The sequence below is a fragment of the Colobus angolensis genome, unplaced genomic scaffold (genome assembly GCF_000951035.1).
Source record: "Colobus angolensis palliatus isolate OR3802 unplaced genomic scaffold, Cang.pa_1.0 Scaffold13, whole genome shotgun sequence".
Lineage (NCBI taxonomy): Eukaryota > Metazoa > Chordata > Mammalia > Primates > Cercopithecidae > Colobus > Colobus angolensis.
The window spans coordinates 20968453-20975961 of NW_012114252.1; the positions used below are offsets into that span (position 1 = coordinate 20968453).

A 7509-nucleotide genomic window follows, 5' to 3' on the forward strand; every position below is an offset into this window, starting at 1 on the left:
GGAGAATGGTATGAACCCAGGAGGTGGAGCTTGCAGTGAGCCGAGACCTGCACTCCAGCCTGGATGAAAGACCGAGACGCCATCTTAAATAAATAAATAAATAAATAAATAAATAAAATTTTCTATTTCTCCAGAGAACTTAAAGATAACAAAGCGTGAAAGTGTCTCCCAAAGGCATTCAATGCGACTCAGGTGCTCGTTAACAAACACAGCTGACCTTCATTAAGTTTGTCCTGAACCACAGCGCACTAAAGAGCCTGCAAGGTCCCCTGGCACCCCGGGATTCCCAGGCGCCACTCCAGGAGGCTGTGGGCCGAGCCTCCCAGCGCACACTGCTCGCGAGCGGCCACTGTGCTCCGCAATCTCCGAGTATAATGTCGCTTTGTCCACTCCTGCTGAGGCCAGGACAATCAATTAATTCTCTTTCCCCTATCTTAATACCCACATTCATATTCAGGCCACTGTTGCTGGTCAATAAAGCAGAGGAACTCGACAAATGAGGCCTTGCACCCAGAAGGCACCCGTTCAAAGTCCTCCGTAGAGGTGACCATGTGGACCCACATGCACCTGGGGTTTTGCAGGTTGACCTTCCAGATACAAACTTTAACTGGCATTTCTTCCAAGATCTTTCGTTCAGTAGGAGCTGACGTTCATCTTAAATCCACCCTCACTCCACTCTAGCTCAGCACATACACACAGTGGAAACTTGAGAGCTGCTTGTTGAGTTGATCTTGGGGTCCTACAATTGCTGAATGTTAAACCTTTTTAGAAGTGTCTATACCTATGGGAACAGACTTCTAGAGAAGCATTATCTCCTTTACACAACCTAAACCAGGGATCAGCAAATGTTTTCTGCAAAGGGCCAGACAGTAAATATGTTTGGCTTTCAGTGCTGTCTGGTCTCTGTTGCAATGACTCAACTCTGCCATTACAAGGTAAAAGCAGCCATAGACAATGCATTTAAGTGTATGCATATGCATGTGGCTGTGCCATTAAAACTTTATTTACAATAACCAGCAGCAGGCCTGCGTCAGCCCCTGGATCTGTAGAAAGACCATGTAATTGACCAAATGGTCTCCAGTCACACAAACACTAATTGTCAGGTTGAGGGTCACCATATTAAGACCTCAAAAATCACTCAGAAGCCTCTCCTGAGTGAGGCTAAAATAGAAACTAATATAATAGGAAAGCCAGCTAAAATCTGACTCCCGACTGGGCACAGTGGCTCATGCCTGTAATGTCAGCACTCTGGGAGGCCAAGGTAGGAGGATCACTTTAGCCCAGGAGTTCAAGGCCAGCTTGGGCAATGTAGCAAGACCCCATCTCTAAAAAAAAAAAAAAAAATTTTTTTAAAATATTGACCCGGCATGGTGTTGCACACCTGTGGTCCCAGCTACTCAGGAGGCTGAGGTGGGAGAACTGCTTGAGCCTGGGAGGTTGAAGTTACAGTGAGCTGTGGACAATGCCATAGACAATGCATTTAAGTGTATGCATATGCATGTGGCATACCCCACTGCACTCCAGCCTGGACAACAGACTGAGACCTTGTCTCAAAAAAATTAAATAATTATATCAATAAATAAAATCCCCCTGGCTCCACGTGTTTTGCAGGCTGTGCATTCACTTCTGCACCAATCTCTCAAGGCTTTTAAAAAATGTGCAGTCCTCTCACGTCAGTCAAAAGTGTCGACTCTCAGCCACCCATGTGGTCTCTGCCAAAAAGAGCTGTTCTCCAGGCCCACCCACAGCATCACCACAATTCCAACCTGAAGCAGCAACACATATGACACAGCCTCCCCTCATTCCCTAAGGAGCAGCTGTCATGGGGCTGGGGGCTGAGGCTTCTATGTGGACTGGAAGGAGAGAGGTGGGGGCTTGCGGTCCTCAGAGCTGAACTGTTCCTCTCATTCGGCACCTTCACCCACAAGCCACCTTTGGCCTTCACAAAAGCCACCTGGGCTCTGCCTCGGACAGACAGCAGTCTGCATTCACAGGATGCAGGCCAATCTCTTAGCTAACTTCACCTGAACAAGCACTCACATTCTCCCTCCTCCAGACACCGAGATTCCACAACCAGAAACTCCAGTGTCCTCAACTGGGCTGCACTGCAGTTGTTCAAGTAAAGAGAAAGTTCTTAAACCAATTGCTCAGAATCTCGCCCGGGGCTTAGGAAAGAGCCTGCATGAGCAAAGCAGCATCTTCATTCGCTGCAGAGCCCAGCCTGGGTTCACAGCATCTCTGAGGCCAGAGAGGACCTGGAGAACCTGAGATCCTAAATCCATCACAAGCCTTTCCTTGAAAAATCCTTGCATTTCGGCTTGGGAGGGAGGGACCTGATCCACGGAGAAACCCGTACTCTAGGTCCTGAGCCAAGCAGCATCGAGACCTTGGGTTCCCAAGGGCAGGAAGACCAGGCTGTGAAGCCGAGCGGCCCCGGCACTGTCAGGGATCGACTGTGGGAGCCGCCTCCCCTGTTAGATGCTGCTTCCCAGTCTGTAGGACGGCAACGTTGACGCCTCCCAGGCGGAGCCGTGAGAAAAGGATGTAGCCCAGGAGTATGGAGCCTGCACAGGGCCTGGCACGTGGCAGGAATCTGCATACAGTGGCAATTACTGCAAGTGTTGGAAGCGTGAGTTTCGGAGGCAGCCCGTCCCATTACACACAGGCCACACCTGCTCTCCCACCACAAACCCCCCCACTACTCTAACACGCCCCAGTAGAACTCAAATGAGGCTTGAATTCCTCTTCCGTGTGACAACCTTCCAGCAGTCAAACAGTTCCTGGGACTGCGACTCCTGTCCTCTCTATTCCACACCACAGAACCCCCCATTTTCTCAGTCCTGACTTCTGTGACACAGATTCCAGGGCCATTGCACCCTGATTCCTTCTCAGGTGGGTCAGCCATCAGCATCCTCTAAAGAGGCCAGAGGCTGGGCCCATCTCTCTTCCACATCTTTGCAGTCCACCCACCCTTGGGTTCTGGCACCAAGAATGCTGGGGTCTGCAAGGCTCACGCCAAAGCTCAGACTTCCAGCTGAGACAGATAGAGGAACTGTTTCCTCGCAGCTCAGGCAGAGGATGCCAGGGAAGTGCAAACGTGAATCAGCCTTTGCCTCCTGTGGGTGGAACCGGTCCTCAACCAGCCCCCTGCTCGACTGCAAACAGCAAAGGAAGAAATTCAATACGGCCAGGTCTCCCAGGCTGCTGAGCCCTCGGATGGCGGACGACGACTTTTATTCTCACTCTTTACCATGGCCACCGTGAGTGTCCCCTGCCTTCCCTCCCCTCGCCCTGGCCTCCCCATTTATTAGAGACTTGTTTGCTGGGGGCCCAGCTGAGCCTCCCTCCCCCCTTTGTAACATGCCTGCTGATGTAATCTCAGTGAGAGGCACCCAAGGCCAGGAGACAAATGTTTGTTTAGCAAAACTCACATGGTGCTTCCTCATTCTGGCCGCTGTTCTGAGAACTTTGCCAGTCTTAACTTGCTGACTCCTAATAATGCTCAGACAGGTGCCCCTTTCTTCCCTTATTATACAGGAGGAGCCTGATGCAAAAGGAGGTGACACAGCCACAGCCACAGCTGTGGTCAGTAGATGCCCTGATCTCCAGAACCTGTGCCCATGTCACATGGGTGAGGGACGCTGAGCCTCCCAGTCAGCCACCCTGAAAACAAGGACCAGGATGGATCTCGCAGAATCACAGGGGTCCTTTAAACCCTTAGAAGAGGGAAGCAGAGGGACTGGTTCAGAGGGATGCTGTATAGGACAGACCTAACCGGACTGCCTTTTCGGAGAGAGGATAAAGCCAGGAAATCAGGCAGGCTCCAGAAGCCAGGGAAGTCTAAGAAACAGGTTCCTCCCTTCAGCCTCCAGAAAGGAACTCAATCCTGCAAGCTTTGACTTTAGCCCAGTGAGAGACTCATTTGGGACTTCTGACCTCTGGACTACTTAAAGACAATAAATCTATGGTTTTCATTTTTATTTATTTATTTATTTGAGACAGGGTCGCGTGCTCCGTTGCCCAGGCTGGAGTGCAGTGGTATGATCATGGCTCACTGCGGTCTCAACCTCCCAGGCTCAAGAAATCCTCTTACCTCAGCCTCCCACGTAGCTGGGACTACAGGTGCGCCCCACTACACCTGGCTAACATTTTTATTCTTTGTAGAGACAGTCTCCCTGTGTTGCCCAGGCTGGTCTCGAACCCCTGGATTCAAGTGATCTTTTCACCTCAGCCTCCTAAAGTGCTAGGATTACAGGCAGGAGCCACCACGCCCAGCAAATTTGTGTTGTTTTAAGTAATTAATTTGTTATAGCAGCAATAGGAAACTGACACAGATTTTGGAACTGGGAGCAGAGAGAGGCTGTCACGAACATGGAAGTGGCTTTAGAACTGGGCAATGGCAGATCTGGGAGGATCTGCGGATCATGAGAGGGCAGCCTGGATTGGCCTAAACAGATGGTTGGCAGGAAGGTGCACATGAACAGCCCTGCTGGTGAGGAATCAGAAGGAAGCGAGAAGCATAGCAGAGAACCTGCATCCTCAGAGTGAACACCTCCACCAGGGGGGAGCCAATCACGGTGGAAGCCTGGGGTCGGAATGAGGACGGCGTTATCGGAAGTGGAGGAGTGAGGGTGTGGTGCCAGAGAGCTCAGCTGAGTCGTGCCCCACAGCTGTGAAGGAAGCATAACCATGTGTGATGAAGTTGGATATTTAGCTGAGGAGATTTCCAAGCAGTGTTGAAGGTGTGGATTTTTCTGGCTGTTTATATTAAGATGAGGAAGAACAGATAGGATGAGGGAAGAATTGCTGAAGAGGAGCAGGACTTGGTAATGTGGGAAGTCCTCAGTCAGGCAGATTGCTGGGAGGCTCACACTAGGAGGCCCACCATCCAGAACGCCTGTGCTGGAGAGGAGGCCCTGGTGTGGCCACATAACCTTCTGCTGGTGCTTCAGAAGGACCCAAAGGCCAGAGGACTCTCAAGAGACCAGGATGTCTCATCTTTGCAGTGGCCACTATTCTGTCTGTCACAGCCTGGCTTCAGGCTCCCACGGACTGCATCCATTCCACATGCAAAATGCAATCACTCTCTCCAACACCCAGTCCCCAGAGACACAGCTGGAGCTGGGTGCCAGCACAGGGAAGTGGCTCAAGTCTGGGCTCCCCGCTGCCTTCCAAGCTGGCTCTTCAAGGGCCAAGTGCTGGGGATGCAAATGTGAGTCAGGTAGTGCCCCTCGCCCCACCACCCACCAGGCCACAGCCTTGAGAAGGGAAGGAAAACAAAAGTGGAGGGCATTCTGTCTCCAGAGCTCTGGGGACCAGGCCTGTGCTCGGCACACCAGCCGCTTTCTCATCAGCCTGTCGTATTTTCTTCAAAGTAATGATCAGATGAGAAGCTGTACCATTCACTTCTTGCCTGCCTTTCCCCCTCCTCTGGAATCCAGAGCCTGCAGAGCAGCGGCCAGGGCCTGCTCACTGCTGTGGAACAAGGGCCCAAACAGTGTCTGGCACCAGGGAAGCTCAGTTTATATTTGCCAACAACAGGCAACACTTTAGACTGTCCTGAGCAACCAGCAGACAGAGAGGAGCACAGAGGTATGTTTTCTAGGGCTCTTCCTCTTGGCCGGGCAACCTCCTTTTGCTTCCTGGATGTGCCCACCCATGCACAGCAACCACTCCACATGTGTGTGCCCAATTAGACGAGGGCTGGGAGTGACAAGTGCCCCCTAAAACGGCATAATGAGACAAGTGAGTTGGAGTTGGATGAACCAAGGTCTAAATCCCACTTAACTTCTGCCGTCTTCCCATCTTTTTTTTTTTTTTTTTTTTGAGACGGAGTCTTACTCTTGTCACCCAGGCTGGAGTGCAATGGCACAATCTTGGCTCACTGCAACCTCCCCCTCCAGGATTCAAGCGATTCTCCTGCCACAGCCTCCCAAGTAGCTAGCCAGCTAATTTTTGTATTTTTAGCAGACACAGGGGTTCACCACATTGGCCAGGCTGGTCTCGAACTCCTGACCTTAGGTGATCTGCCTGCTTCAGCCTCCCAAAGTGCTGGGATTACAGGCATGAGCCACCATGTGGCCCTGTCTTCCCATCTTTTTTTTCTTTTTTTTTTTTTGAGATAGAGTCTCGCTCTGTCGTCAGGCTGGAGTGCAGTGGCGCAATCTTGGCTCACCACAACCTCCGCCTCCCTGGTTCAAGTGATTCTCTTGCCTCCAACTCCCGAGTAGCTGGGACTACAGGTGTGTGCACCACCACACCCAGATAATTTTTGTATGTTTAGGAGAGAGACGGTTTCACCATGTTAGCCAGGATGGTCTTGATCTCTTGACCCCATGATCTACCCACCTCGTCCCCACAAAGTTCTGGGATTACAGGTGTGAGCCACCACGCCCGGCCCCATCTTTAACATGCAAATAATCACACCTCCCTCTGGAGGGCTGTTGTGTCAATGGAATAGGGTAATGTATGTCTGCCCTGCCAACTCTCTTCTCCCTCTTCAGCTCCATCCTGCCTTACAGGCTACAAGCAGCCAGGCACTGGGTGTACAGCGACCCCCGTGCAATCGTTTTTACTATTAAACATCCTGTCGCCCTCTGCACGCCTGCACCCCCACCCCAGCCCACCCTGCCTTGTATTGCTAAAAGCAACTTTGAAAATGGTTCCTCCTCCAGCTGGTCCTTATCATTCTGCCTCAGTTACGACAATTACAACAAAGACAACTTGAAAAGCAATGTCTGTGGGATGGAGAGAAAGTTCAGGAGCTAAACAAAAGGAGGAAAAGAATAGGGTCCCCTAAAAGTTAAATTCTGAATTTCCAACAATTATAGAAAAGGTGTCTGTTCCTACTTCTCTTTTCCTTTCAAGTACCCAGTCAGGCCACAGGCCACTGAGGAGGCAGGCAAGGGTGGCCTGTGTCCCTGCCAACTCTGGGGCAGGGCCGCCTGAGTACACAGGAAGTCAGAAATGTGGAGAAGGGGCCTGGTCACCCTCTGTTCTGAGGAGTTCTAGTAATTCACCCTTAGGATCTTTCGAACAAGCAGCAGCAGCCTCGAAATGCCAGGAAATGAGCTGCTGCCCCCAGGAACGCTTCAAGACATCTAGGGCATCACATCAGCACAATTGCAAAATCCTCTGGTGATCAAGATTCCAGCTGCATCATGTCCTTGGTGCTGAAGAAGCAAGAGGCCAGTCGAAACAAAACTGCTACTTCATTCCCTCCAGTGCAGGGGCTGTTCTAGCACTGCAGGGCAGCTCTTGTTCCAGAAACACCCCATGTGGTAAGAGTCTGCCTCTAACGGCAGCCACTACAGGGGTTTCGGTTTGGGTCCCCCAGTAACACTCCTACATTAACCTTGCTACTTGTAAACCAAGGGCAGCAGTAAATCCCAGCCAGCCAGCGAAAGCAGCAGAGGGGCAAATCTTCGTACAAAAGCAAATTGGGTTCAATTTGACTTTGCACAAAAGCAAATTGGGTTCGTGAAGTGGGTTGGATTTGACTTCTAGAGC

At 51.1% G+C, this 7509-nt stretch overlaps 1 protein-coding gene across 1 annotated transcript in view; it reads right to left on the reverse strand.

Annotated features, from left to right (window-relative positions):
- RAB20 (RAB20, member RAS oncogene family) overlaps nt 1-7143 on the reverse strand; it is a 37853-nt gene extending 30710 nt beyond the window's left edge. The window contains exon 1 of the mRNA XM_011933881.1: nt 6850-7143. The gene's annotated coding sequence lies outside the window, so the exon portion shown is untranslated. The remainder of the gene's footprint in view (nt 1-6849) is intronic.
- Nucleotides 7144-7509: the final 366 nt, after the last annotated feature.